This window comes from Marmota flaviventris, unplaced genomic scaffold (assembly GCF_047511675.1).
Source record: "Marmota flaviventris isolate mMarFla1 unplaced genomic scaffold, mMarFla1.hap1 Scaffold_961, whole genome shotgun sequence".
Classification (NCBI taxonomy): Eukaryota; Metazoa; Chordata; class Mammalia; order Rodentia; family Sciuridae; genus Marmota; species Marmota flaviventris.
In genome coordinates this window covers 82886-109791 of record NW_027288447.1, presented here as the reverse complement: position 1 = coordinate 109791, position 26906 = coordinate 82886, and the positions used below count along the sequence as shown (strand labels likewise).

The 26906-nt window shown below is 67.9% G+C and overlaps 11 non-coding genes across 11 annotated transcripts; all 11 read left to right on the top strand.

Annotated features, from left to right (window-relative positions):
• Positions 1-587: 587 nt before the first annotated feature.
• LOC139704530 (5S ribosomal RNA) lies at positions 588-706 on the top strand. Its single transcript, XR_011706412.1, has one exon. It is a non-coding gene; the product is annotated as a 5S ribosomal RNA (ribosomal RNA).
• A 2478-nt stretch (positions 707-3184) lies between these two features.
• On the top strand, positions 3185-3303 carry LOC139704529 (5S ribosomal RNA). The gene has a single exon (XR_011706411.1). It is a non-coding gene; the product is annotated as a 5S ribosomal RNA (ribosomal RNA).
• A 2480-nt stretch (positions 3304-5783) lies between these two features.
• Positions 5784-5902, top strand: LOC139704527 (5S ribosomal RNA). The gene has a single exon (XR_011706409.1). It is a non-coding gene; the product is annotated as a 5S ribosomal RNA (ribosomal RNA).
• A 2476-nt stretch (positions 5903-8378) lies between these two features.
• LOC139704526 (5S ribosomal RNA) lies at positions 8379-8497 on the top strand. The gene has a single exon (XR_011706408.1). It is a non-coding gene; the product is annotated as a 5S ribosomal RNA (ribosomal RNA).
• Positions 8498-10973: 2476 nt separating this feature from the next.
• LOC139704525 (5S ribosomal RNA) lies at positions 10974-11092 on the top strand. The gene has a single exon (XR_011706407.1). It is a non-coding gene; the product is annotated as a 5S ribosomal RNA (ribosomal RNA).
• Positions 11093-13570: 2478 nt separating this feature from the next.
• LOC139704524 (5S ribosomal RNA) lies at positions 13571-13689 on the top strand. The gene has a single exon (XR_011706406.1). It is a non-coding gene; the product is annotated as a 5S ribosomal RNA (ribosomal RNA).
• Positions 13690-16165: 2476 nt separating this feature from the next.
• LOC139704523 (5S ribosomal RNA) lies at positions 16166-16284 on the top strand. The gene has a single exon (XR_011706405.1). It is a non-coding gene; the product is annotated as a 5S ribosomal RNA (ribosomal RNA).
• Positions 16285-18760: 2476 nt separating this feature from the next.
• Positions 18761-18879, top strand: LOC139704522 (5S ribosomal RNA). The gene has a single exon (XR_011706404.1). It is a non-coding gene; the product is annotated as a 5S ribosomal RNA (ribosomal RNA).
• A 2478-nt stretch (positions 18880-21357) lies between these two features.
• LOC139704521 (5S ribosomal RNA) lies at positions 21358-21476 on the top strand. Its single transcript, XR_011706403.1, has one exon. It is a non-coding gene; the product is annotated as a 5S ribosomal RNA (ribosomal RNA).
• Positions 21477-23944: 2468 nt separating this feature from the next.
• Positions 23945-24063, top strand: LOC139704520 (5S ribosomal RNA). Its single transcript, XR_011706402.1, has one exon. It is a non-coding gene; the product is annotated as a 5S ribosomal RNA (ribosomal RNA).
• Positions 24064-26541: 2478 nt separating this feature from the next.
• On the top strand, positions 26542-26660 carry LOC139704519 (5S ribosomal RNA). Its single transcript, XR_011706401.1, has one exon. It is a non-coding gene; the product is annotated as a 5S ribosomal RNA (ribosomal RNA).
• The last annotated feature ends 246 nt before the right edge of the window (positions 26661-26906 follow it).

Here is a 26906-nt window from a genome sequence, read left to right as displayed (position 1 = left end):
TGGCCCCTGGCTCTCTGGGCTCCCGGCTAGGCTAGGCTAGGCTAGGCTAGGCTAGGCTAGGGTAGCGCGCGCGGCGGCGGCGGCGGCTGGGGATTCTCTGGGGCTTCTGGGCCAGGCGAAGGGCGGGGTGGGGTGGCGGTGCGGGTGCCGGGTGCCGGGGGGTCGGGGGTCTTGGGGCTTGGCGAGGAGGGGCAGAAGCCCGGCCCCGGGCGGGGCTCCCGGTAGGTGGAGCCAGGTGCCGAGGGGCAGAGGTGGAGGCGGGACTCAGCCCCTCTCAGCCCCGCCTAGCCCACTCCACCCCGACCCGACCCGGGCCCGAGGACCCCAGAGGGAGAGCCGGCCAGTCTCCCAGGACCCCCGCGCCGCCGCGGGGACGGAGTCAGGTGGGAGCGAGAAAGCCAGCCTGGAGTTGAGTTGAGTAGGGCTGGGCTGGGCTGTGCTGGGGCGGGGCGAGGGAGGCCCCCTGCCAACACCCGCTGTGTTGGCCCCCTCCACCGCTCCCCTGCCCTCCCCTGCCCTCCCCTGCCCCTGGGCTGAACACTGGAACCCGGCGCAGGCTCTTGAGGCGTTCCGGGGCAGCCTTCGCCGTCTACGGCCATACCACCCTGAACGCGCCCGATCTCGTCTGATCTCGGAAGCTAAGCAGGGTCGGGCCTGGTTAGTACTTGGATGGGAGACCGCCTGGGAATACCGGGTGCTGTAGGCTTTTGCGCCCCCTTCCCACACGCACTTTTCTTGCGTGGCCCAGGAAAAGTGTCCGTGACCGCCTCAGGCCGTGACCCCCGGGCCCGCGGGGGTAGGGCGCAGGGGCAGCCCTGGGCTCCCGGTGTCCCTTCAGGCCTCCGGCGCCCGGCGCCCAGCGCCTGCAGCGAGGCCCACAGGCCTGGCTCTCTTCAGGGACGCTAGGACACTCCAGGCGACCCGGCGGAGCCGAGCCTGGTCCAGGCCTCGGCCATCCCTGTGCACCCTGACCGATCCCCACCCCTCACACTCGCGGATGGGGGGTGGGGGGGCGGACACCTGCTTTTCCCCAGAACACAGGGCCCACCCGCAGGGGCCGCTCCTCCACCCCTTCTTGCCACACCAGCAGAGCCTGGCCACCCAGGTCCTGGGAGTGAGACAGTCCATCCAGCGTCTCTCCCTGGGTCCTTCTCTTGGCAACTCCTCTGCCGGGTCCCTCCTGTGTCTCTGCCTCCCTTCCCACCGCCTTCCTCCCTGAGGGTCCCCCTGAGTCTGTCTCTTCACCCATCTCTCTCTGTCTCTCACCCACCCACACACACACACACACTGGAAGCAGATGTCTTTCTGTCTATCTCTCTGTTCATCCATCTCTCCTTCACCTTTTTGACTCTACTGGCCTGTGAGGAGGCCTCCTGTCTCCATCTCCCACTCAGTGTGTTTCTGTCCTTGGCTCTTCTGTCTGTCTGTCTGTCTCTGTCTCTGTCTCTGTCTCTCTGTCTCTCTCTCTCTCACACACACACACTCACTCACTCACCCCTCTCTTCCTCCCTCCCACCCCAGCCACCTCACTCTGGTGTGCAAGTCACCGAGGCCATGGTAGCCTCGAGAGTGGACGGTCACAGGTTCTCTCATCTCCCATCTAACTTCCCGTGGATGTAAGAGTGGATTCAGACATCCCCCTTGAAGTGCGTGCACATCTTCAGGGTGTGTGCTCAGCAGAGGCTGAGAGAAGGCCGAGGAGGCCACAGGGTCTTAAGAGGCTGCACTGGGAACCAAGCAAGAGAGCAGATGTCCAAGGAGGGCAGGTGCTCCGAGAAGAGGAGGAAGCAGCCTTCAGAGCAGGCAAGTGGTTCGGGGCCAGGGGGTTGCCGGGGAGGACCACGTGCCAAGGGGAGGTGAAGCCCGGGCGGTGGGGACAGGGAGGCAGAGGCCCCTTTGGTCGCGGCGACCCGTCCACCTGGAGACGCCTGGCCGCGACGCAGGGCCCGACGGCCCGGTGGGCGCGCGCCCCCCCGCAAGGCTTGCGGGTGAGGGGGCTTCCCGTCTGGTGAGGCCGTCCACTGGGCTCTGACGGGGTTTGACTCAGGGCGCTCCTTTCCCAGGCGGTCCTTTCCTGGAGCACCGCCCATGGACAAATGGACGGAGGGGTCTGTGCCCTTCCTCAGGGCGGTGCTGTACAGGTGCTGGTCCTTGACGCGTCCAAACAAGGCGCAGAGCCCTCCGACCTTGGCACTCAGTCCCAAGGGAGTCACTCGGGGGTGGGGTCGAGTGTGGTGGGGTGGGGTGGGGGGTTCGGGTGGGGGTGCGGGTGGGCCAAGCGCTGCTTTGCAGAGTGGACGGGGAACTGAGGGCGAGGCAGGGGCCCCAGCGGCGCACTTCTGAGCCTGGCCCGGTGACTGACTGACTGGGAGCCAGCGGGCCACAGCCGGCTGGCCACCCGCTGCCCGGTTGTCTGTGGGTCCCTGCGTGTGCTCCTCCCTCCCTGAGCGTGGCTCCACGCGCTAGGCCCGCGCAGGTGTTGTGTGTGGCCGGCCCCTCGCCATTGCCCAGTCCCACTGCATTCCCAGCTGGGGCGCTGGGCCTCTGTCAGGGTCTCTGTCGTGTCCGGCGGGGGGCGGGGGTGCCTGCTCGCGTCTTGGCCCCTGGCTCTCTGGGCTCCCGGCTAGGCTAGGCTAGGCTAGGCTAGGCTAGGCTAGGGTAGCGCGCGCGGCGGCGGCGGCGGCTGGGGATTCTCTGGGGCTTCTGGGCCAGGCGAAGGGCGGGGTGGGGTGGCGGTGCGGGTGCCGGGTGCCGGGGGGTCGGGGGTCTTGGGGCTTGGCGAGGAGGGGCAGAAGCCCGGCCCCGGGCGGGGCTCCCGGTAGGTGGAGCCAGGTGCCGAGGGGCAGAGGTGGAGGCGGGACTCAGCCCCTCTCAGCCCCGCCTAGCCCACTCCACCCCGACCCGACCCGGGCCCGAGGACCCCAGAGGGAGAGCCGGCCAGTCTCCCAGGACCCCCGCGCCGCCGCGGGGACGGAGTCAGGTGGGAGCGAGAAAGCCAGCCTGGAGTTGAGTTGAGTAGGGCTGGGCTGGGCTGTGCTGGGGCGGGGCGAGGGAGGCCCCCTGCCAACACCCGCTGTGTTGGCCCCCTCCACCGCTCCCCTGCCCTCCCCTGCCCTCCCCTGCCCCTGGGCTGAACGCTGGAACCCGGCGCAGGCTCTTGAGGCGTTCCGGGGCAGCCTTCGCCGTCTACGGCCATACCACCCTGAACGCGCCCGATCTCGTCTGATCTCGGAAGCTAAGCAGGGTCGGGCCTGGTTAGTACTTGGATGGGAGACCGCCTGGGAATACCGGGTGCTGTAGGCTTTTGCGCCCCCTTCCCACACGCACTTTTCTTGCGTGGCCCAGGAAAAGTGTCCGTGACCGCCTCAGGCCGTGACCCCCGGGCCCGCGGGGGTAGGGCGCAGGGGCAGCCCTGGGCTCCCGGTGTCCCTTCAGGCCTCCGGCGCCCGGCGCCCAGCGCCTGCAGCGAGGCCCACAGGCCTGGCTCTCTTCAGGGACGCTAGGACACTCCAGGCGACCCGGCGGAGCCGAGCCTGGTCCAGGCCTCGGCCATCCCTGTGCACCCTGACCGATCCCCACCCCTCACACTCGCGGATGGGGGGTGGGGGGGCGGACACCTGCTTTTCCCCAGAACACAGGGCCCACCCGCAGGGGCCGCTCCTCCACCCCTTCTTGCCACACCAGCAGAGCCTGGCCACCCAGGTCCTGGGAGTGAGACAGTCCATCCAGCGTCTCTCCCTGGGTCCTTCTCTTGGCAACTCCTCTGCCGGGTCCCTCCTGTGTCTCTGCCTCCCTTCCCACCGCCTTCCTCCCTGAGGGTCCCCCTGAGTCTGTCTCTTCACCCATCTCTCTCTGTCTCTCACCCACCCACACACACACACACACTGGAAGCAGATGTCTTTCTGTCTATCTCTCTGTTCATCCATCTCTCCTTCACCTTTTTGACTCTACTGGCCTGTGAGGAGGCCTCCTGTCTCCATCTCCCACTCAGTGTGTTTCTGTCCTTGGCTCTTCTGTCTGTCTGTCTCTGTCTCTGTCTCTCTGTCTCTCTCTCTCTCACACACACACACTCACTCACTCACCCCTCTCTTCCTCCCTCCCACCCCAGCCACCTCACTCTGGTGTGCAAGTCACCGAGGCCATGGTAGCCTCGAGAGTGGACGGTCACAGGTTCTCTCATCTCCCATCTAACTTCCCGTGGATGTAAGAGTGGATTCAGACATCCCCCTTGAAGTGCGTGCACATCTTCAGGGTGTGTGCTCAGCAGAGGCTGAGAGAAGGCCGAGGAGGCCACAGGGTCTTAAGAGGCTGCACTGGGAACCAAGCAAGAGAGCAGATGTCCAAGGAGGGCAGGTGCTCCGAGAAGAGGAGGAAGCAGCCTTCAGAGCAGGCAAGTGGTTCGGGGCCAGGGGGTTGCCGGGGAGGACCACGTGCCAAGGGGAGGTGAAGCCCGGGCGGTGGGGACAGGGAGGCAGAGGCCCCTTTGGTCGCGGCGACCCGTCCACCTGGAGACGCCTGGCCGCGACGCAGGGCCCGACGGCCCGGTGGGCGCGCGCCCCCCCGCAAGGCTTGCGGGTGAGGGGGCTTCCCGTCTGGTGAGGCCGTCCACTGGGCTCTGACGGGGTTTGACTCAGGGCGCTCCTTTCCCAGGCGGTCCTTTCCTGGAGCACCGCCCATGGACAAATGGACGGAGGGGTCTGTGCCCTTCCTCAGGGCGGTGCTGTACAGGTGCTGGTCCTTGACGCGTCCAAACAAGGCGCAGAGCCCTCCGACCTTGGCACTCAGTCCCAAGGGAGTCACTCGGGGGTGGGGTCGAGTGTGGTGGGGTGGGGTGGGGGGTTCGGGTGGGGGTGCGGGTGGGCCAAGCGCTGCTTTGCAGAGTGGACGGGGAACTGAGGGCGAGGCAGGGGCCCCAGCGGCGCACTTCTGAGCCTGGCCCGGTGACTGACTGACTGACTGACTGGGAGCCAGCGGGCCACAGCCGGCCGGCCACCCGCTGCCCGGTTGTCTGTGGGTCCCTGCGTGTGCTCCTCCCTCCCTGAGCGTGGCTCCACGCGCTAGGCCCGCGCAGGTGTTGTGTGTGGCCGGCCCCTCGCCATTGCCCAGTCCCACTGCATTCCCAGCTGGGGCGCTGGGCCTCTGTCAGGGTCTCTGTCGTGTCCGGCGGGGGGCGGGGGTGCCTGCTCGCGTCTTGGCCCCTGGCTCTCTGGGCTCCCGGCTAGGCTAGGCTAGGCTAGGCTAGGCTAGGCTAGGGTAGCGCGCGCGGCGGCGGCGGCGGCTGGGGATTCTCTGGGGCTTCTGGGCCAGGCGAAGGGCGGGGCGGGGTGGGGTGGCGGTGCGGGTGCCGGGTGCCGGGGGTCGGGGGTCTTGGGGCTTGGCGAGGAGGGGCAGAAGCCCGGCCCCGGGCGGGGCTCCCGGTAGGTGGAGCCAGGTGCCGAGGGGCAGAGGTGGAGGCGGGACTCAGCCCCTCTCAGCCCCGCCTAGCCCACTCCACCCCGACCCGACCCGGGCCCGAGGACCCCAGAGGGAGAGCCGGCCAGTCTCCCAGGACCCCCGCGCCGCCGCGGGGACGGAGTCAGGTGGGAGCGAGAAAGCCAGCCTGGAGTTGAGTTGAGTAGGGCTGGGCTGGGCTGTGCTGGGGCGGGGCGAGGGAGGCCCCCTGCCAACACATTCTGTGTTGGCCCCCTCCACCGCTCCCCTGCCCTCCCCTGCCCTCCCCTGCCCCTGGGCTGAACGCTGGAACCCGGCGCAGGCTCTTGAGGCGTTCCGGGGCAGCCTTCGCCGTCTACGGCCATACCACCCTGAACGCGCCCGATCTCGTCTGATCTCGGAAGCTAAGCAGGGTCGGGCCTGGTTAGTACTTGGATGGGAGACCGCCTGGGAATACCGGGTGCTGTAGGCTTTTGCGCCCCCTTCCCACACGCACTTTTCTTGCGTGGCCCAGGAAAAGTGTCCGTGACCGCCTCAGGCCGTGACCCCCGGGCCCGCGGGGGTAGGGCGCAGGGGCAGCCCTGGGCTCCCGGTGTCCCTTCAGGCCTCCGGCGCCCGGCGCCCAGCGCCTGCAGCGAGGCCCACAGGCCTGGCTCTCTTCAGGGACGCTAGGACACTCCAGGCGACCCGGCGGAGCCGAGCCTGGTCCAGGCCTCGGCCATCCCTGTGCACCCTGACCGATCCCCACCCCTCACACTCGCGGATGGGGGGTGGGGGGGCGGACACCTGCTTTTCCCCAGAACACAGGGCCCACCCGCAGGGGCCGCTCCTCCACCCCTTCTTGCCACACCAGCAGAGCCTGGCCACCCAGGTCCTGGGAGTGAGACAGTCCATCCAGCGTCTCTCCCTGGGTCCTTCTCTTGGCAACTCCTCTGCCGGGTCCCTCCTGTGTCTCTGCCTCCCTTCCCACCGCCTTCCTCCCTGAGGGTCCCCCTGAGTCTGTCTCTTCACCCATCTCTCTCTGTCTCTCACCCACCCACACACACACACACACTGGAAGCAGATGTCTTTCTGTCTATCTCTCTGTTCATCCATCTCTCCTTCACCTTTTTGACTCTACTGGCCTGTGAGGAGGCCTCCTGTCTCCATCTCCCACTCAGTGTGTTTCTGTCCTTGGCTCTTCTGTCTGTCTGTCTCTGTCTCTGTCTCTCTGTCTCTCTCTCTCTCACACACACACACTCACTCACTCACCCCTCTCTTCCTCCCTCCCACCCCAGCCACCTCACTCTGGTGTGCAAGTCACCGAGGCCATGGTAGCCTCGAGAGTGGACGGTCACAGGTTCTCTCATCTCCCATCTAACTTCCCGTGGATGTAAGAGTGGATTCAGACATCCCCCTTGAAGTGCGTGCACATCTTCAGGGTGTGTGCTCAGCAGAGGCTGAGAGAAGGCCGAGGAGGCCACAGGGTCTTAAGAGGCTGCACTGGGAACCAAGCAAGAGAGCAGATGTCCAAGGAGGGCAGGTGCTCCGAGAAGAGGAGGAAGCAGCCTTCAGAGCAGGCAAGTGGTTCGGGGCCAGGGGGTTGCCGGGGAGGACCACGTGCCAAGGGGAGGTGAAGCCCGGGCGGTGGGGACAGGGAGGCAGAGGCCCCTTTGGTCGCGGCGACCCGTCCACCTGGAGACGCCTGGCCGCGACGCAGGGCCCGACGGCCCGGTGGGCGCGCGCCCCCCCGCAAGGCTTGCGGGTGAGGGGGCTTCCCGTCTGGTGAGGCCGTCCACTGGGCTCTGACGGGGTTTGACTCAGGGCACTCCTTTCCCAGGCGGTCCTTTCCTGGAGCACCGCCCATGGACAAATGGACGGAGGGGTCTGTGCCCTTCCTCAGGGCGGTGCTGTACAGGTGCTGGTCCTTGACGCGTCCAAACAAGGCGCAGAGCCCTCCGACCTTGGCACTCAGTCCCAAGGGAGTCACTCGGGGGTGGGGTCGAGTGTGGTGGGGTGGGGTGGGGGGTTCGGGTGGGGGTGCGGGTGGGCCAAGCGCTGCTTTGCAGAGTGGACGGGGAACTGAGGGCGAGGCAGGGGCCCCAGCGGCGCACTTCTGAGCCTGGCCCGGTGACTGACTGACTGACTGACTGGGAGCCAGCGGGCCACAGCCGGCCGGCCACCCGCTGCCCGGTTGTCTGTGGGTCCCTGCGTGTGCTCCTCCCTCCCTGAGCGTGGCTCCACGCGCTAGGCCCGCGCAGGTGTTGTGTGTGGCCGGCCCCTCGCCATTGCCCAGTCCCACTGCATTCCCAGCTGGGGCGCTGGGCCTCTGTCAGGGTCTCTGTCGTGTCCGGCGGGGGGCGGGGGTGCCTGCTCGCGTCTTGGCCCCTGGCTCTCTGGGCTCCCGGCTAGGCTAGGCTAGGCTAGGCTAGGCTAGGCTAGGGTAGCGCGCACGGCGGCGGCGGCGGCTGGGGATTCTCTGGGGCTTCTGGGCCAGGCGAAGGGCGGGGTGGGGTGGCGGTGCGGGTGCCGGGTGCCGGGGGGTCGGGGGTCTTGGGGCTTGGCGAGGAGGGGCAGAAGCCCGGCCCCGGGCGGGGCTCCCGGTAGGTGGAGCCAGGTGCCGAGGGGCAGAGGTGGAGGCGGGACTCAGCCCCTCTCAGCCCCGCCTAGTCCACTCCACCCCGACCCGACCCGGGCCCGAGGACCCCAGAGGGAGAGCCGGCCAGTCTCCCAGGACCCCCGCGCCGCCGCGGGGACGGAGTCAGGTGGGAGCGAGAAAGCCAGCCTGGAGTTGAGTTGAGTAGGGCTGGGCTGGGCTGTGCTGGGGCGGGGCGAGGGAGGCCCCCTGCCAACACCCGCTGTGTTGGCCCCCTCCACCGCTCCCCTGCCCTCCCCTGCCCTCCCCTGCCCCTGGGCTGAACGCTGGAACCCGGCGCAGGCTCTTGAGGCGTTCCGGGGCAGCCTTCGCCGTCTACGGCCATACCACCCTGAACGCGCCCGATCTCGTCTGATCTCGGAAGCTAAGCAGGGTCGGGCCTGGTTAGTACTTGGATGGGAGACCGCCTGGGAATACCGGGTGCTGTAGGCTTTTGCGCCCCCTTCCCACACGCACTTTTCTTGCGTGGCCCAGGAAAAGTGTCCGTGACCGCCTCAGGCCGTGACCCCCGGGCCCGCGGGGGTAGGGCGCAGGGGCAGCCCTGGGCTCCCGGTGTCCCTTCAGGCCTCCGGCGCCCGGCGCCCAGCGCCTGCAGCGAGGCCCACAGGCCTGGCTCTCTTCAGGGACGCTAGGACACTCCAGGCGACCCGGCGGAGCTGAGCCTGGTCCAGGCCTCGGCCATCCCTGTGCACCCTGACCGATCCCCACCCCTCACACTCGCGGATGGGGGGTGGGGGGGCGGACACCTGCTTTTCCCCAGAACACAGGGCCCACCCGCAGGGGCCGCTCCTCCACCCCTTCTTGCCACACCAGCAGAGCCTGGCCACCCAGGTCCTGGGAGTGAGACAGTCCATCCAGCGTCTCTCCCTGGGTCCTTCTCTTGGCAACTCCTCTGCCGGGTCCCTCCTGTGTCTCTGCCTCCCTTCCCACCGCCTTCCTCCCTGAGGGTCCCCCTGAGTCTGTCTCTTCACCCATCTCTCTCTGTCTCTCACCCACCCACACACACACACACACTGGAAGCAGATGTCTTTCTGTCTATCTCTCTGTTCATCCATCTCTCCTTCACCTTTTTGACTCTACTGGCCTGTGAGGAGGCCTCCTGTCTCCATCTCCCACTCAGTGTGTTTCTGTCCTTGGCTCTTCTGTCTGTCTGTCTCTGTCTCTGTCTCTCTGTCTCTCTCTCTCTCACACACACACACTCACTCACTCACCCCTCTCTTCCTCCCTCCCACCCCAGCCACCTCACTCTGGTGTGCAAGTCACCGAGGCCATGGTAGCCTCGAGAGTGGACGGTCACAGGTTCTCTCATCTCCCATCTAACTTCCCGTGGATGTAAGAGTGGATTCAGACATCCCCCTTGAAGTGCGTGCACATCTTCAGGGTGTGTGCTCAGCAGAGGCTGAGAGAAGGCCGAGGAGGCCACAGGGTCTTAAGAGGCTGCACTGGGAACCAAGCAAGAGAGCAGATGTCCAAGGAGGGCAGGTGCTCCGAGAAGAGGAGGAAGCAGCCTTCAGAGCAGGCAAGTGGTTCGGGGCCAGGGGGTTGCCGGGGAGGACCACGTGCCAAGGGGAGGTGAAGCCCGGGCGGTGGGGACAGGGAGGCAGAGGCCCCTTTGGTCGCGGCGACCCGTCCACCTGGAGACGCCTGGCCGCGACGCAGGGCCCGACGGCCCGGTGGGCGCGCGCCCCCCCGCAAGGCTTGCGGGTGAGGGGGCTTCCCGTCTGGTGAGGCCGTCCACTGGGCTCTGACGGGGTTTGACTCAGGGCGCTCCTTTCCCAGGCGGTCCTTTCCTGGAGCACCGCCCATGGACAAATGGACGGAGGGGTCTGTGCCCTTCCTCAGGGCGGTGCTGTACAGGTGCTGGTCCTTGACGCGTCCAAACAAGGCGCAGAGCCCTCCGACCTTGGCACTCAGTCCCAAGGGAGTCACTCGGGGGTGGGGTCGAGTGTGGTGGGGTGGGGTGGGGGGTTCGGGTGGGGGTGCGGGTGGGCCAAGCGCTGCTTTGCAGAGTGGACGGGGAACTGAGGGCGAGGCAGGGGCCCCAGCGGCGCACTTCTGAGCCTGGCCCGGTGACTGACTGACTGACTGACTGGGAGCCAGCGGGCCACAGCCGGCCGGCCACCCGCTGCCCGGTTGTCTGTGGGTCCCTGCGTGTGCTCCTCCCTCCCTGAGCGTGGCTCCACGCGCTAGGCCCGCGCAGGTGTTGTGTGTGGCCGGCCCCTCGCCATTGCCCAGTCCCACTGCATTCCCAGCTGGGGCGCTGGGCCTCTGTCAGGGTCTCTGTCGTGTCCGGCGGGGGGCGGGGGTGCCTGCTCGCGTCTTGGCCCCTGGCTCTCTGGGCTCCCGGCTAGGCTAGGCTAGGCTAGGCTAGGCTAGGCTAGGGTAGCGCGCGCGGCGGCGGCGGCGGCTGGGGATTCTCTGGGGCTTCTGGGCCAGGCGAAGGGCGGGGTGGGGTGGCGGTGCGGGTGCCGGGTGCCGGGGGGTCGGGGGTCTTGGGGCTTGGCGAGGAGGGGCAGAAGCCCGGCCCCGGGCGGGGCTCCCGGTAGGTGGAGCCAGGTGCCGAGGGGCAGAGGTGGAGGCGGGACTCAGCCCCTCTCAGCCCCGCCTAGCCCACTCCACCCCGACCCGACCCGGGCCCGAGGACCCCAGAGGGAGAGCCGGCCAGTCTCCCAGGACCCCCGCGCCGCCGCGGGGACGGAGTCAGGTGGGAGCGAGAAAGCCAGCCTGGAGTTGAGTTGAGTAGGGCTGGGCTGGGCTGTGCTGGGGCGGGGCGAGGGAGGCCCCCTGCCAACACCCGCTGTGTTGGCCCCCTCCACCGCTCCCCTGCCCTCCCCTGCCCTCCCCTGCCCCTGGGCTGAACGCTGGAACCCGGCGCAGGCTCTTGAGGCGTTCCGGGGCAGCCTTCGCCGTCTACGGCCATACCACCCTGAACGCGCCCGATCTCGTCTGATCTCGGAAGCTAAGCAGGGTCGGGCCTGGTTAGTACTTGGATGGGAGACCGCCTGGGAATACCGGGTGCTGTAGGCTTTTGCGCCCCCTTCCCACACGCACTTTTCTTGCGTGGCCCAGGAAAAGTGTCCGTGACCGCCTCAGGCCGTGACCCCCGGGCCCGCGGGGGTAGGGCGCAGGGGCAGCCCTGGGCTCCCGGTGTCCCTTCAGGCCTCCGGCGCCCGGCGCCCAGCGCCTGCAGCGAGGCCCACAGGCCTGGCTCTCTTCAGGGACGCTAGGACACTCCAGGCGACCCGGCGGAGCCGAGCCTGGTCCAGGCCTCGGCCATCCCTGTGCACCCTGACCGATCCCCACCCCTCACACTCGCGGATGGGGGGTGGGGGGGCGGACACCTGCTTTTCCCCAGAACACAGGGCCCACCCGCAGGGGCCGCTCCTCCACCCCTTCTTGCCACACCAGCAGAGCCTGGCCACCCAGGTCCTGGGAGTGAGACAGTCCATCCAGCGTCTCTCCCTGGGTCCTTCTCTTGGCAACTCCTCTGCCGGGTCCCTCCTGTGTCTCTGCCTCCCTTCCCACCGCCTTCCTCCCTGAGGGTCCCCCTGAGTCTGTCTCTTCACCCATCTCTCTCTGTCTCTCACCCACCCACACACACACACACACTGGAAGCAGATGTCTTTCTGTCTATCTCTCTGTTCATCCATCTCTCCTTCACCTTTTTGACTCTACTGGCCTGTGAGGAGGCCTCCTGTCTCCATCTCCCACTCAGTGTGTTTCTGTCCTTGGCTCTTCTGTCTGTCTGTCTGTCTCTGTCTCTGTCTCTGTCTCTCTGTCTCTCTCTCTCTCACACACACACACTCACTCACTCACCCCTCTCTTCCTCCCTCCCACCCCAGCCACCTCACTCTGGTGTGCAAGTCACCGAGGCCATGGTAGCCTCGAGAGTGGACGGTCACAGGTTCTCTCATCTCCCATCTAACTTCCCGTGGATGTAAGAGTGGATTCAGACATCCCCCTTGAAGTGCGTGCACATCTTCAGGGTGTGTGCTCAGCAGAGGCTGAGAGAAGGCCGAGGAGGCCACAGGGTCTTAAGAGGCTGCACTGGGAACCAAGCAAGAGAGCAGATGTCCAAGGAGGGCAGGTGCTCCGAGAAGAGGAGGAAGCAGCCTTCAGAGCAGGCAAGTGGTTCGGGGCCAGGGGGTTGCCGGGGAGGACCACGTGCCAAGGGGAGGTGAAGCCCGGGCGGTGGGGACAGGGAGGCAGAGGCCCCTTTGGTCGCGGCGACCCGTCCACCTGGAGACGCCTGGCCGCGACGCAGGGCCCGACGGCCCGGTGGGCGCGCGCCCCCCCGCAAGGCTTGCGGGTGAGGGGGCTTCCCGTCTGGTGAGGCCGTCCACTGGGCTCTGACGGGGTTTGACTCAGGGCGCTCCTTTCCCAGGCGGTCCTTTCCTGGAGCACCGCCCATGGACAAATGGACGGAGGGGTCTGTGCCCTTCCTCAGGGCGGTGCTGTACAGGTGCTGGTCCTTGACGCGTCCAAACAAGGCGCAGAGCCCTCCGACCTTGGCACTCAGTCCCAAGGGAGTCACTCGGGGGTGGGGTCGAGTGTGGTGGGGTGGGGTGGGGGGTTCGGGTGGGGGTGCGGGTGGGCCAAGCGCTGCTTTGCAGAGTGGACGGGGAACTGAGGGCGAGGCAGGGGCCCCAGCGGCGCACTTCTGAGCCTGGCCCGGTGACTGACTGACTGGGAGCCAGCGGGCCACAGCCGGCTGGCCACCCGCTGCCCGGTTGTCTGTGGGTCCCTGCGTGTGCTCCTCCCTCCCTGAGCGTGGCTCCACGCGCTAGGCCCGCGCAGGTGTTGTGTGTGGCCGGCCCCTCGCCATTGCCCAGTCCCACTGCATTCCCAGCTGGGGCGCTGGGCCTCTGTCAGGGTCTCTGTCGTGTCCGGCGGGGGGCGGGGGTGCCTGCTCGCGTCTTGGCCCCTGGCTCTCTGGGCTCCCGGCTAGGCTAGGCTAGGCTAGGCTAGGCTAGGCTAGGGTAGCGCGCGCGGCGGCGGCGGCGGCTGGGGATTCTCTGGGGCTTCTGGGCCAGGCGAAGGGCGGGGTGGGGTGGCGGTGCGGGTGCCGGGTGCCGGGGGGTCGGGGGTCTTGGGGCTTGGCGAGGAGGGGCAGAAGCCCGGCCCCGGGCGGGGCTCCCGGTAGGTGGAGCCAGGTGCCGAGGGGCAGAGGTGGAGGCGGGACTCAGCCCCTCTCAGCCCCGCCTAGCCCACTCCACCCCGACCCGACCCGGGCCCGAGGACCCCAGAGGGAGAGCCGGCCAGTCTCCCAGGACCCCCGCGCCGCCGCGGGGACGGAGTCAGGTGGGAGCGAGAAAGCCAGCCTGGAGTTGAGTTGAGTAGGGCTGGGCTGGGCTGTGCTGGGGCGGGGCGAGGGAGGCCCCCTGCCAACACCCGCTGTGTTGGCCCCCTCCACCGCTCCCCTGCCCTCCCCTGCCCTCCCCTGCCCCTGGGCTGAACGCTGGAACCCGGCGCAGGCTCTTGAGGCGTTCCGGGGCAGCCTTCGCCGTCTACGGCCATACCACCCTGAACGCGCCCGATCTCGTCTGATCTCGGAAGCTAAGCAGGGTCGGGCCTGGTTAGTACTTGGATGGGAGACCGCCTGGGAATACCGGGTGCTGTAGGCTTTTGCGCCCCCTTCCCACACGCACTTTTCTTGCGTGGCCCAGGAAAAGTGTCCGTGACCGCCTCAGGCCGTGACCCCCGGGCCCGCGGGGGTAGGGCGCAGGGGCAGCCCTGGGCTCCCGGTGTCCCTTCAGGCCTCCGGCGCCCGGCGCCCAGCGCCTGCAGCGAGGCCCACAGGCCTGGCTCTCTTCAGGGACGCTAGGACACTCCAGGCGACCCGGCGGAGCCGAGCCTGGTCCAGGCCTCGGCCATCCCTGTGCACCCTGACCGATCCCCACCCCTCACACTCGCGGATGGGGGGTGGGGGGGCGGACACCTGCTTTTCCCCAGAACACAGGGCCCACCCGCAGGGGCCGCTCCTCCACCCCTTCTTGCCACACCAGCAGAGCCTGGCCACCCAGGTCCTGGGAGTGAGACAGTCCATCCAGCGTCTCTCCCTGGGTCCTTCTCTTGGCAACTCCTCTGCCGGGTCCCTCCTGTGTCTCTGCCTCCCTTCCCACCGCCTTCCTCCCTGAGGGTCCCCCTGAGTCTGTCTCTTCACCCATCTCTCTCTGTCTCTCACCCACCCACACACACACACACACTGGAAGCAGATGTCTTTCTGTCTATCTCTCTGTTCATCCATCTCTCCTTCACCTTTTTGACTCTACTGGCCTGTGAGGAGGCCTCCTGTCTCCATCTCCCACTCAGTGTGTTTCTGTCCTTGGCTCTTCTGTCTGTCTGTCTCTGTCTCTGTCTCTCTGTCTCTCTCTCTCTCACACACACACACTCACTCACTCACCCCTCTCTTCCTCCCTCCCACCCCAGCCACCTCACTCTGGTGTGCAAGTCACCGAGGCCATGGTAGCCTCGAGAGTGGACGGTCACAGGTTCTCTCATCTCCCATCTAACTTCCCGTGGATGTAAGAGTGGATTCAGACATCCCCCTTGAAGTGCGTGCACATCTTCAGGGTGTGTGCTCAGCAGAGGCTGAGAGAAGGCCGAGGAGGCCACAGGGTCTTAAGAGGCTGCACTGGGAACCAAGCAAGAGAGCAGATGTCCAAGGAGGGCAGGTGCTCCGAGAAGAGGAGGAAGCAGCCTTCAGAGCAGGCAAGTGGTTCGGGGCCAGGGGGTTGCCGGGGAGGACCACGTGCCAAGGGGAGGTGAAGCCCGGGCGGTGGGGACAGGGAGGCAGAGGCCCCTTTGGTCGCGGCGACCCGTCCACCTGGAGACGCCTGGCCGCGACGCAGGGCCCGACGGCCCGGTGGGCGCGCGCCCCCCCGCAAGGCTTGCGGGTGAGGGGGCTTCCCGTCTGGTGAGGCCGTCCACTGGGCTCTGACGGGGTTTGACTCAGGGCGCTCCTTTCCCAGGCGGTCCTTTCCTGGAGCACCGCCCATGGACAAATGGACGGAGGGGTCTGTGCCCTTCCTCAGGGCGGTGCTGTACAGGTGCTGGTCCTTGACGCGTCCAAACAAGGCGCAGAGCCCTCCGACCTTGGCACTCAGTCCCAAGGGAGTCACTCGGGGGTGGGGTCGAGTGTGGTGGGGTGGGGTGGGGGGTTCGGGTGGGGGTGCGGGTGGGCCAAGCGCTGCTTTGCAGAGTGGACGGGGAACTGAGGGCGAGGCAGGGGCCCCAGCGGCGCACTTCTGAGCCTGGCCCGGTGACTGACTGACTGACTGACTGGGAGCCAGCGGGCCACAGCCGGCCGGCCACCCGCTGCCCGGTTGTCTGTGGGTCCCTGCGTGTGCTCCTCCCTCCCTGAGCGTGGCTCCACGCGCTAGGCCCGCGCAGGTGTTGTGTGTGGCCGGCCCCTCGCCATTGCCCAGTCCCACTGCATTCCCAGCTGGGGCGCTGGGCCTCTGTCAGGGTCTCTGTCGTGTCCGGCGGGGGGCGGGGGTGCCTGCTCGCGTCTTGGCCCCTGGCTCTCTGGGCTCCCGGCTAGGCTAGGCTAGGCTAGGCTAGGCTAGGCTAGGGTAGCGCGCACGGCGGCGGCGGCGGCTGGGGATTCTCTGGGGCTTCTGGGCCAGGCGAAGGGCGGGGTGGGGTGGCGGTGCGGGTGCCGGGTGCCGGGGGGTCGGGGGTCTTGGGGCTTGGCGAGGAGGGGCAGAAGCCCGGCCCCGGGCGGGGCTCCCGGTAGGTGGAGCCAGGTGCCGAGGGGCAGAGGTGGAGGCGGGACTCAGCCCCTCTCAGCCCCGCCTAGTCCACTCCACCCCGACCCGACCCGGGCCCGAGGACCCCAGAGGGAGAGCCGGCCAGTCTCCCAGGACCCCCGCGCCGCCGCGGGGACGGAGTCAGGTGGGAGCGAGAAAGCCAGCCTGGAGTTGAGTTGAGTAGGGCTGGGCTGGGCTGTGCTGGGGCGGGGCGAGGGAGGCCCCCTGCCAACACCCGCTGTGTTGGCCCCCTCCACCGCTCCCCTGCCCTCCCCTGCCCTCCCCTGCCCCTGGGCTGAACGCTGGAACCCGGCGCAGGCTCTTGAGGCGTTCCGGGGCAGCCTTCGCCGTCTACGGCCATACCACCCTGAACGCGCCCGATCTCGTCTGATCTCGGAAGCTAAGCAGGGTCGGGCCTGGTTAGTACTTGGATGGGAGACCGCCTGGGAATACCGGGTGCTGTAGGCTTTTGCGCCCCCTTCCCACACGCACTTTTCTTGCGTGGCCCAGGAAAAGTGTCCGTGACCGCCTCAGGCCGTGACCCCCGGGCCCGCGGGGGTAGGGCGCAGGGGCAGCCCTGGGCTCCCGGTGTCCCTTCAGGCCTCCGGCGCCCGGCGCCCAGCGCCTGCAGCGAGGCCCACAGGCCTGGCTCTCTTCAGGGACGCTAGGACACTCCAGGCGACCCGGCGGAGCTGAGCCTGGTCCAGGCCTCGGCCATCCCTGTGCACCCTGACCGATCCCCACCCCTCACACTCGCGGATGGGGGGTGGGGGGGCGGACACCTGCTTTTCCCCAGAACACAGGGCCCACCCGCAGGGGCCGCTCCTCCACCCCTTCTTGCCACACCAGCAGAGCCTGGCCACCCAGGTCCTGGGAGTGAGACAGTCCATCCAGCGTCTCTCCCTGGGTCCTTCTCTTGGCAACTCCTCTGCCGGGTCCCTCCTGTGTCTCTGCCTCCCTTCCCACCGCCTTCCTCCCTGAGGGTCCCCCTGAGTCTGTCTCTTCACCCATCTCTCTCTGTCTCTCACCCACCCACACACACACACACACTGGAAGCAGATGTCTTTCTGTCTATCTCTCTGTTCATCCATCTCTCCTTCACCTTTTTGACTCTACTGGCCTGTGAGGAGGCCTCCTGTCTCCATCTCCCACTCAGTGTGTTTCTGTCCTTGGCTCTTCTGTCTGTCTGTCTCTGTCTCTGTCTCTCTGTCTCTCTCTCTCTCACACACACACACTCACTCACTCACCCCTCTCTTCCTCCCTCCCACCCCAGCCACCTCACTCTGGTGTGCAAGTCACCGAGGCCATGGTAGCCTCGAGAGTGGACGGTCACAGGTTCTCTCATCTCCCATCTAACTTCCCGTGGATGTAAGAGTGGATTCAGACATCCCCCTTGAAGTGCGTGCACATCTTCAGGGTGTGTGCTCAGCAGAGGCTGAGAGAAGGCCGAGGAGGCCACAGGGTCTTAAGAGGCTGCACTGGGAACCAAGCAAGAGAGCAGATGTCCAAGGAGGGCAGGTGCTCCGAGAAGAGGAGGAAGCAGCCTTCAGAGCAGGCAAGTGGTTCGGGGCCAGGGGGTTGCCGGGGAGGACCACGTGCCAAGGGGAGGTGAAGCCCGGGCGGTGGGGACAGGGAGGCAGAGGCCCCTTTGGTCGCGGCGACCCGTCCACCTGGAGACGCCTGGCCGCGACGCAGGGCCCGACGGCCCGGTGGGCGCGCGCCCCCCCGCAAGGCTTGCGGGTGAGGGGGCTTCCCGTCTGGTGAGGCCGTCCACTGGGCTCTGACGGGGTTTGACTCAGGGCGCTCCTTTCCCAGGCGGTCCTTTCCTGGAGCACCGCCCATGGACAAATGGACGGAGGGGTCTGTGCCCTTCCTCAGGGCGGTGCTGTACAGGTGCTGGTCCTTGACGCGTCCAAACAAGGCGCAGAGCCCTCCGACCTTGGCACTCAGTCCCAAGGGAGTCACTCGGGGGTGGGGTCGAGTGTGGTGGGGTGGGGTGGGGGGTTCGGGTGGGGGTGCGGGTGGGCCAAGCGCTGCTTTGCAGAGTGGACGGGGAACTGAGGGCGAGGCAGGGGCCCCAGCGGCGCACTTCTGAGCCTGGCCCGGTGACTGACTGACTGACTGACTGGGAGCCAGCGGGCCACAGCCGGCCGGCCACCCGCTGCCCGGTTGTCTGTGGGTCCCTGCGTGTGCTCCTCCCTCCCTGAGCGTGGCTCCACGCGCTAGGCCCGCGCAGGTGTTGTGTGTGGCCGGCCCCTCGCCATTGCCCAGTCCCACTGCATTCCCAGCTGGGGCGCTGGGCCTCTGTCAGGGTCTCTGTCGTGTCCGGCGGGGGGCGGGGGTGCCTGCTCGCGTCTTGGCCCCTGGCTCTCTGGGCTCCCGGCTAGGCTAGGCTAGGCTAGGCTAGGCTAGGCTAGGGTAGCGCGCGCGGCGGCGGCGGCGGCTGGGGATTCTCTGGGGCTTCTGGGCCAGGCGAAGGGCGGGGTGGGGTGGCGGTGCGGGTGCCGGGTGCCGGGGGGTCGGGGGTCTTGGGGCTTGGCGAGGAGGGGCAGAAGCCCGGCCCCGGGCGGGGCTCCCGGTAGGTGGAGCCAGGTGCCGAGGGGCAGAGGTGGAGGCGGGACTCAGCCCCTCTCAGCCCCGCCTAGCCCACTCCACCCCGACCCGACCCGGGCCCGAGGACCCCAGAGGGAGAGCCGGCCAGTCTCCCAGGACCCCCGCGCCGCCGCGGGGACGGAGTCAGGTGGGAGCGAGAAAGCCAGCCTGGAGTTGAGTTGAGTAGGGCTGGGCTGGGCTGTGCTGGGGCGGGGCGAGGGAGGCCCCCTGCCAACACCCGCTGTGTTGGCCCCCTCCACCGCTCCCCTGCCCTCCCCTGCCCTCCCCTGCCCCTGGGCTGAACGCTGGAACCCGGCGCAGGCTCTTGAGGCGTTCCGGGGCAGCCTTCGCCGTCTACGGCCATACCACCCTGAACGCGCCCGATCTCGTCTGATCTCGGAAGCTAAGCAGGGTCGGGCCTGGTTAGTACTTGGATGGGAGACCGCCTGGGAATACCGGGTGCTGTAGGCTTTTGCGCCCCCTTCCCACACGCACTTTTCTTGCGTGGCCCAGGAAAAGTGTCCGTGACCGCCTCAGGCCGTGACCCCCGGGCCCGCGGGGGTAGGGCGCAGGGGCAGCCCTGGGCTCCCGGTGTCCCTTCAGGCCTCCGGCGCCCGGCGCCCAGCGCCTGCAGCGAGGCCCACAGGCCTGGCTCTCTTCAGGGACGCTAGGACACTCCAGGCGACCCGGCGGAGCCGAGCCTGGTCCAGGCCTCGGCCATCCCTGTGCACCCTGACCGATCCCCACCCCTCACACTCGCGGATGGGGGGTGGGGGGGCGGACACCTGCTTTTCCCCAGAACACAGGGCCCACCCGCAGGGGCCGCTCCTCCACCCCTTCTTGCCACACCAGCAGAGCCTGGCCACCCAGGTCCTGGGAGTGAGACAGTCCATCCAGCGTCTCTCCCTGGGTCCTTCTCTTGGCAACTCCTCTGCCGGGTCCCTCCTGTGTCTCTGCCTCCCTTCCCACCGCCTTCCTCCCTGAGGGTCCCCCTGAGTCTGTCTCTTCACCCATCTCTCTCTGTCTCTCACCCACCCACACACACACACACACTGGAAGCAGATGTCTTTCTGTCTATCTCTCTGTTCATCCATCTCTCCTTCACCTTTTTGACTCTACTGGCCTGTGAGGAGGCCTCCTGTCTCCATCTCCCACTCAGTGTGTTTCTGTCCTTGGCTCTTCTGTCTGTCTGTCTGTCTCTGTCTCTGTCTCTGTCTCTCTGTCTCTCTCTCTCTCACACACACACACTCACTCACTCACCCCTCTCTTCCTCCCTCCCACCCCAGCCACCTCACTCTGGTGTGCAAGTCACCGAGGCCATGGTAGCCTCGAGAGTGGACGGTCACAGGTTCTCTCATCTCCCATCTAACTTCCCGTGGATGTAAGAGTGGATTCAGACATCCCCCTTGAAGTGCGTGCACATCTTCAGGGTGTGTGCTCAGCAGAGGCTGAGAGAAGGCCGAGGAGGCCACAGGGTCTTAAGAGGCTGCACTGGGAACCAAGCAAGAGAGCAGATGTCCAAGGAGGGCAGGTGCTCCGAGAAGAGGAGGAAGCAGCCTTCAGAGCAGGCAAGTGGTTCGGGGCCAGGGGGTTGCCGGGGAGGACCACGTGCCAAGGGGAGGTGAAGCCCGGGCGGTGGGGACAGGGAGGCAGAGGCCCCTTTGGTCGCGGCGACCCGTCCACCTGGAGACGCCTGGCCGCGACGCAGGGCCCGACGGCCCGGTGGGCGCGCGCCCCCCCGCAAGGCTTGCGGGTGAGGGGGCTTCCCGTCTGGTGAGGCCGTCCACTGGGCTCTGACGGGGTTTGACTCAGGGCGCTCCTTTCCCAGGCGGTCCTTTCCTGGAGCACCGCCCATGGACAAATGGACGGAGGGGTCTGTGCCCTTCCTCAGGGCGGTGCTGTACAGGTGCTGGTCCTTGACGCGTCCAAACAAGGCGCAGAGCCCTCCGACCTTGGCACTCAGTCCCAAGGGAGTCACTCGGGGGTGGGGTCGAGTGTGGTGGGGTGGGGTGGGGGGTTCGGGTGGGGGTGCGGGTGGGCCAAGCGCTGCTTTGCAGAGTGGACGGGGAACTGAGGGCGAGGCAGGGGCCCCAGCGGCGCACTTCTGAGCCTGGCCCGGTGACTGACTGACTGGGAGCCAGCGGGCCACAGCCGGCTGGCCACCCGCTGCCCGGTTGTCTGTGGGTCCCTGCGTGTGCTCCTCCCTCCCTGAGCGTGGCTCCACGCGCTAGGCCCGCGCAGGTGTTGTGTGTGGCCGGCCCCTCGCCATTGCCCAGTCCCACTGCATTCCCAGCTGGGGCGCTGGGCCTCTGTCAGGGTCTCTGTCGTGTCCGGCGGGGGGCGGGGGTGCCTGCTCGCGTCTTGGCCCCTGGCTCTCTGGGCTCCCGGCTAGGCTAGGCTAGGCTAGGCTAGGCTAGGCTAGGGTAGCGCGCGCGGCGGCGGCGGCGGCTGGGGATTCTCTGGGGCTTCTGGGCCAGGCGAAGGGCGGGGTGGGGTGGCGGTGCGGGTGCCGGGTGCCGGGGGGTCGGGGGTCTTGGGGCTTGGCGAGGAGGGGCAGAAGCCCGGCCCCGGGCGGGGCTCCCGGTAGGTGGAGCCAGGTGCCGAGGGGCAGAGGTGGAGGCGGGACTCAGCCCCTCTCAGCCCCGCCTAGCCCACTCCACCCCGACCCGACCCGGGCCCGAGGACCCCAGAGGGAGAGCCGGCCAGTCTCCCAGGACCCCCGCGCCGCCGCGGGGACGGAGTCAGGTGGGAGCGAGAAAGCCAGCCTGGAGTTGAGTTGAGTAGGGCTGGGCTGGGCTGTGCTGGGGCGGGGCGAGGGAGGCCCCCTGCCAACACCCGCTGTGTTGGCCCCCTCCACCGCTCCCCTGCCCTCCCCTGCCCTCCCCTGCCCCTGGGCTGAACGCTGGAACCCGGCGCAGGCTCTTGAGGCGTTCCGGGGCAGCCTTCGCCGTCTACGGCCATACCACCCTGAACGCGCCCGATCTCGTCTGATCTCGGAAGCTAAGCAGGGTCGGGCCTGGTTAGTACTTGGATGGGAGACCGCCTGGGAATACCGGGTGCTGTAGGCTTTTGCGCCCCCTTCCCACACGCACTTTTCTTGCGTGGCCCAGGAAAAGTGTCCGTGACCGCCTCAGGCCGTGACCCCCGGGCCCGCGGGGGTAGGGCGCAGGGGCAGCCCTGGGCTCCCGGTGTCCCTTCAGGCCTCCGGCGCCCGGCGCCCAGCGCCTGCAGCGAGGCCCACAGGCCTGGCTCTCTTCAGGGACGCTAGGACACTCCAGGCGACCCGGCGGAGCCGAGCCTGGTCCAGGCCTCGGCCATCCCTGTGCACCCTGACCGATCCCCACCCCTCACACTCGCGGATGGGGGGTGGGGGGGCGGACACCTGCTTTTCCCCAGAACACAGGGCCCACCCGCAGGGGCCGCTCCTCCACCCCTTCTTGCCACACCAGCAGAGCCTGGCCACCCAGGTCCTGGGAGTGAGACAGTCCATCCAGCGTCTCTCCCTGGGTCCTTCTCTTGGCAACTCCTCTGCCGGGTCCCTCCTGTGTCTCTGCCTCCCTTCCCACCGCCTTCCTCCCTGAGGGTCCCCCTGAGTCTGTCTCTTCACCCATCTCTCTCTGTCTCTCACCCACCCACACACACACACACACTGGAAGCAGATGTCTTTCTGTCTATCTCTCTGTTCATCCATCTCTCCTTCACCTTTTTGACTCTACTGGCCTGTGAGGAGGCCTCCTGTCTCCATCTCCCACTCAGTGTGTTTCTGTCCTTGGCTCTTCTGTCTGTCTGTCTCTGTCTCTGTCTCTCTGTCTCTCTCTCTCTCACACACACACACTCACTCACTCACCCCTCTCTTCCTCCCTCCCACCCCAGCCACCTCACTCTGGTGTGCAAGTCACCGAGGCCATGGTAGCCTCGAGAGTGGACGGTCACAGGTTCTCTCATCTCCCATCTAACTTCCCGTGGATGTAAGAGTGGATTCAGACATCCCCCTTGAAGTGCGTGCACATCTTCAGGGTGTGTGCTCAGCAGAGGCTGAGAGAAGGCCGAGGAGGCCACAGGGTCTTAAGAGGCTGCACTGGGAACCAAGCAAGAGAGCAGATGTCCAAGGAGGGCAGGTGCTCCGAGAAGAGGAGGAAGCAGCCTTCAGAGCAGGCAAGTGGTTCGGGGCCAGGGGGTTGCCGGGGAGGACCACGTGCCAAGGGGAGGTGAAGCCCGGGCGGTGGGGACAGGGAGGCAGAGGCCCCTTTGGTCGCGGCGACCCGTCCACCTGGAGACGCCTGGCCGCGACGCAGGGCCCGACGGCCCGGTGGGCGCGCGCCCCCCCGCAAGGCTTGCGGGTGAGGGGGCTTCCCGTCTGGTGAGGCCGTCCACTGGGCTCTGACGGGGTTTGACTCAGGGCGCTCCTTTCCCAGGCGGTCCTTTCCTGGAGCACCGCCCATGGACAAATGGACGGAGGGGTCTGTGCCCTTCCTCAGGGCGGTGCTGTACAGGTGCTGGTCCTTGACGCGTCCAAACAAGGCGCAGAGCCCTCCGACCTTGGCACTCAGTCCCAAGGGAGTCACTCGGGGGTGGGGTCGAGTGTGGTGGGGTGGGGTGGGGGGTTCGGGTGGGGGTGCGGGTGGGCCAAGCGCTGCTTTGCAGAGTGGACGGGGAACTGAGGGCGAGGCAGGGGCCCCAGCGGCGCACTTCTGAGCCTGGCCCGGTGACTGACTGACTGGGAGCCAGCGGGCCACAGCCGGCTGGCCACCCGCTGCCCGGTTGTCTGTGGGTCCCTGCGTGTGCTCCTCCCTCCCTGAGCGTGGCTCCACGCGCTAGGCCCGCGCAGGTGTTGTGTGTGGCCGGCCCCTCGCCATTGCCCAGTCCCACTGCATTCCCAGCTGGGGCGCTGGGCCTCTGTCAGGGTCTCTGTCGTGTCCGGCGGGGGGCGGGGGTGCCTGCTCGCGTCTTGGCCCCTGGCTCTCTGGGCTCCCGGCTAGGCTAGGCTAGGCTAGGCTAGGCTAGGCTAGGGTAGCGCGCGCGGCGGCGGCGGCGGCTGGGGATTCTCTGGGGCTTCTGGGCCAGGCGAAGGGCGGGGTGGGGTGGCGGTGCGGGTGCCGGGTGCCGGGGGGTCGGGGGTCTTGGGGCTTGGCGAGGAGGGGCAGAAGCCCGGCCCCGGGCGGGGCTCCCGGTAGGTGGAGCCAGGTGCCGAGGGGCAGAGGTGGAGGCGGGACTCAGCCCCTCTCAGCCCCGCCTAGCCCACTCCACCCCGACCCGACCCGGGCCCGAGGACCCCAGAGGGAGAGCCGGCCAGTCTCCCAGGACCCCCGCGCCGCCGCGGGGACGGAGTCAGGTGGGAGCGAGAAAGCCAGCCTGGAGTTGAGTTGAGTAGGGCTGGGCTGGGCTGTGCTGGGGCGGGGCGAGGGAGGCCCCCTGCCAACACCCGCTGTGTTGGCCCCCTCCACCGCTCCCCTGCCCTCCCCTGCCCTCCCCTGCCCCTGGGCTGAACACTGGAACCCGGCGCAGGCTCTTGAGGCGTTCCGGGGCAGCCTTCGCCGTCTACGGCCATACCACCCTGAACGCGCCCGATCTCGTCTGATCTCGGAAGCTAAGCAGGGTCGGGCCTGGTTAGTACTTGGATGGGAGACCGCCTGGGAATACCGGGTGCTGTAGGCTTTTGCGCCCCCTTCCCACACGCACTTTTCTTGCGTGGCCCAGGAAAAGTGTCCGTGACCGCCTCAGGCCGTGACCCCCGGGCCCGCGGGGGTAGGGCGCAGGGGCAGCCCTGGGCTCCCGGTGTCCCTTCAGGCCTCCGGCGCCCGGCGCCCAGCGCCTGCAGCGAGGCCCACAGGCCTGGCTCTCTTCAGGGACGCTAGGACACTCCAGGCGACCCGGCGGAGCCGAGCCTGGTCCAGGCCTCGGCCATCCCTGTGCACCCTGACCGATCCCCACCCCTCACACTCGCGGATGGGGGGTGGGGGGGCGGACACCTGCTTTTCCCCAGAACACAGGGCCCACCCGCAGGGGCCGCTCCTCCACCCCTTCTTGCCACACCAGCAGAGCCTGGCCACCCAGGTCCTGGGAGTGAGACAGTCCATCCAGCGTCTCTCCCTGGGTCCTTCTCTTGGCAACTCCTCTGCCGGGTCCCTCCTGTGTCTCTGCCTCCCTTCCCACCGCCTTCCTCCCTGAGGGTCCCCCTGAGTCTGTCTCTTCACCCATCTCTCTCTGTCTCTCACCCACCCACACACACACACACACTGGAAGCAGATGTCTTTCTGTCTATCTCTCTGTTCATCCATCTCTCCTTCACCTTTTTGACTCTACTGGCCTGTGAGGAGGCCTCCTGTCTCCATCTCCCACTCAGTGTGTTTCTGTCCTTGGCTCTTCTGTCTGTCTGTCTGTCTCTGTCTCTGTCTCTGTCTCTCTGTCTCTCTCTCTCTCACACACACACACTCACTCACTCACCCCTCTCTTCCTCCCTCCCACCCCAGCCACCTCACTCTGGTGTGCAAGTCACCGAGGCCATGGTAGCCTCGAGAGTGGACGGTCACAGGTTCTCTCATCTCCCATCTAACTTCCCGTGGATGTAAGAGTGGATTCAGACATCCCCCTTGAAGTGCGTGCACATCTTCAGGGTGTGTGCTCAGCAGAGGCTGAGAGAAGGCCGAGGAGGCCACAGGGTCTTAAGAGGCTGCACTGGGAACCAAGCAAGAGAGCAGATGTCCAAGGAGGGCAGGTGCTCCGAGAAGAGGAGGAAGCAGCCTTCAGAGCAGGCAAGTGGTTCGGGGCCAGGGGGTTGCCGGGGAGGACCACGTGCCAAGGGGAGGTGAAGCCCGGGCGGTGGGGACAGGGAGGCAGAGGCCCCTTTGGTCGCGGCGACCCGTCCACCTGGAGACGCCTGGCCGCGACGCAGGGCCCGACGGCCCGGTGGGCGCGCGCCCCCCCGCAAGGCTTGCGGGTGAGGGGGCTTCCCGTCTGGTGAGGCCGTCCACTGGGCTCTGACGGGGTTTGACTCAGGGCGCTCCTTTCCCAGGCGGTCCTTTCCTGGAGCACCGCCCATGGACAAATGGACGGAGGGGTCTGTGCCCTTCCTCAGGGCGGTGCTGTACAGGTGCTGGTCCTTGACGCGTCCAAACAAGGCGCAGAGCCCTCCGACCTTGGCACTCAGTCCCAAGGGAGTCACTCGGGGGTGGGGTCGAGTGTGGTGGGGTGGGGTGGGGGGTTCGGGTGGGGGTGCGGGTGGGCCAAGCGCTGCTTTGCAGAGTGGACGGGGAACTGAGGGCGAGGCAGGGGCCCCAGCGGCGCACTTCTGAGCCTGGCCCGGTGACTGACTGACTGGGAGCCAGCGGGCCACAGCCGGCTGGCCACCCGCTGCCCGGTTGTCTGTGGGTCCCTGCGTGTGCTCCTCCCTCCCTGAGCGTGGCTCCACGCGCTAGGCCCGCGCAGGTGTTGTGTGTGGCCGGCCCCTCGCCATTGCCCAGTCCCACTGCATTCCCAGCTGGGGCGCTGGGCCTCTGTCAGGGTCTCTGTCGTGTCCGGCGGGGGGCGGGGGTGCCTGCTCGCGTCTTGGCCCCTGGCTCTCTGGGCTCCCGGCTAGGCTAGGCTAGGCTAGGCTAGGCTAGGCTAGGGTAGCGCGCGCGGCGGCGGCGGCGGCTGGGGATTCTCTGGGGCTTCTGGGCCAGGCGAAGGGCGGGGTGGGGTGGCGGTGCGGGTGCCGGGTGCCGGGGGGTCGGGGGTCTTGGGGCTTGGCGAGGAGGGGCAGAAGCCCGGCCCCGGGCGGGGCTCCCGGTAGGTGGAGCCAGGTGCCGAGGGGCAGAGGTGGAGGCGGGACTCAGCCCCTCTCAGCCCCGCCTAGCCCACTCCACCCCGACCCGACCCGGGCCCGAGGACCCCAGAGGGAGAGCCGGCCAGTCTCCCAGGACCCCCGCGCCGCCGCGGGGACGGAGTCAGGTGGGAGCGAGAAAGCCAGCCTGGAGTTGAGTTGAGTAGGGCTGGGCTGGGCTGTGCTGGGGCGGGGCGAGGGAGGCCCCCTGCCAACACCCGCTGTGTTGGCCCCCTCCACCGCTCCCCTGCCCTCCCCTGCCCTCCCCTGCCCCTGGGCTGAACGCTGGAACCCGGCGCAGGCTCTTGAGGCGTTCCGGGGCAGCCTTCGCCGTCTACGGCCATACCACCCTGAACGCGCCCGATCTCGTCTGATCTCGGAAGCTAAGCAGGGTCGGGCCTGGTTAGTACTTGGATGGGAGACCGCCTGGGAATACCGGGTGCTGTAGGCTTTTGCGCCCCCTTCCCACACGCACTTTTCTTGCGTGGCCCAGGAAAAGTGTCCGTGACCGCCTCAGGCCGTGACCCCCGGGCCCGCGGGGGTAGGGCGCAGGGGCAGCCCTGGGCTCCCGGTGTCCCTTCAGGCCTCCGGCGCCCGGCGCCCAGCGCCTGCAGCGAGGCCCACAGGCCTGGCTCTCTTCAGGGACGCTAGGACACTCCAGGCGACCCGGCGGAGCCGAGCCTGGTCCAGGCCTCGG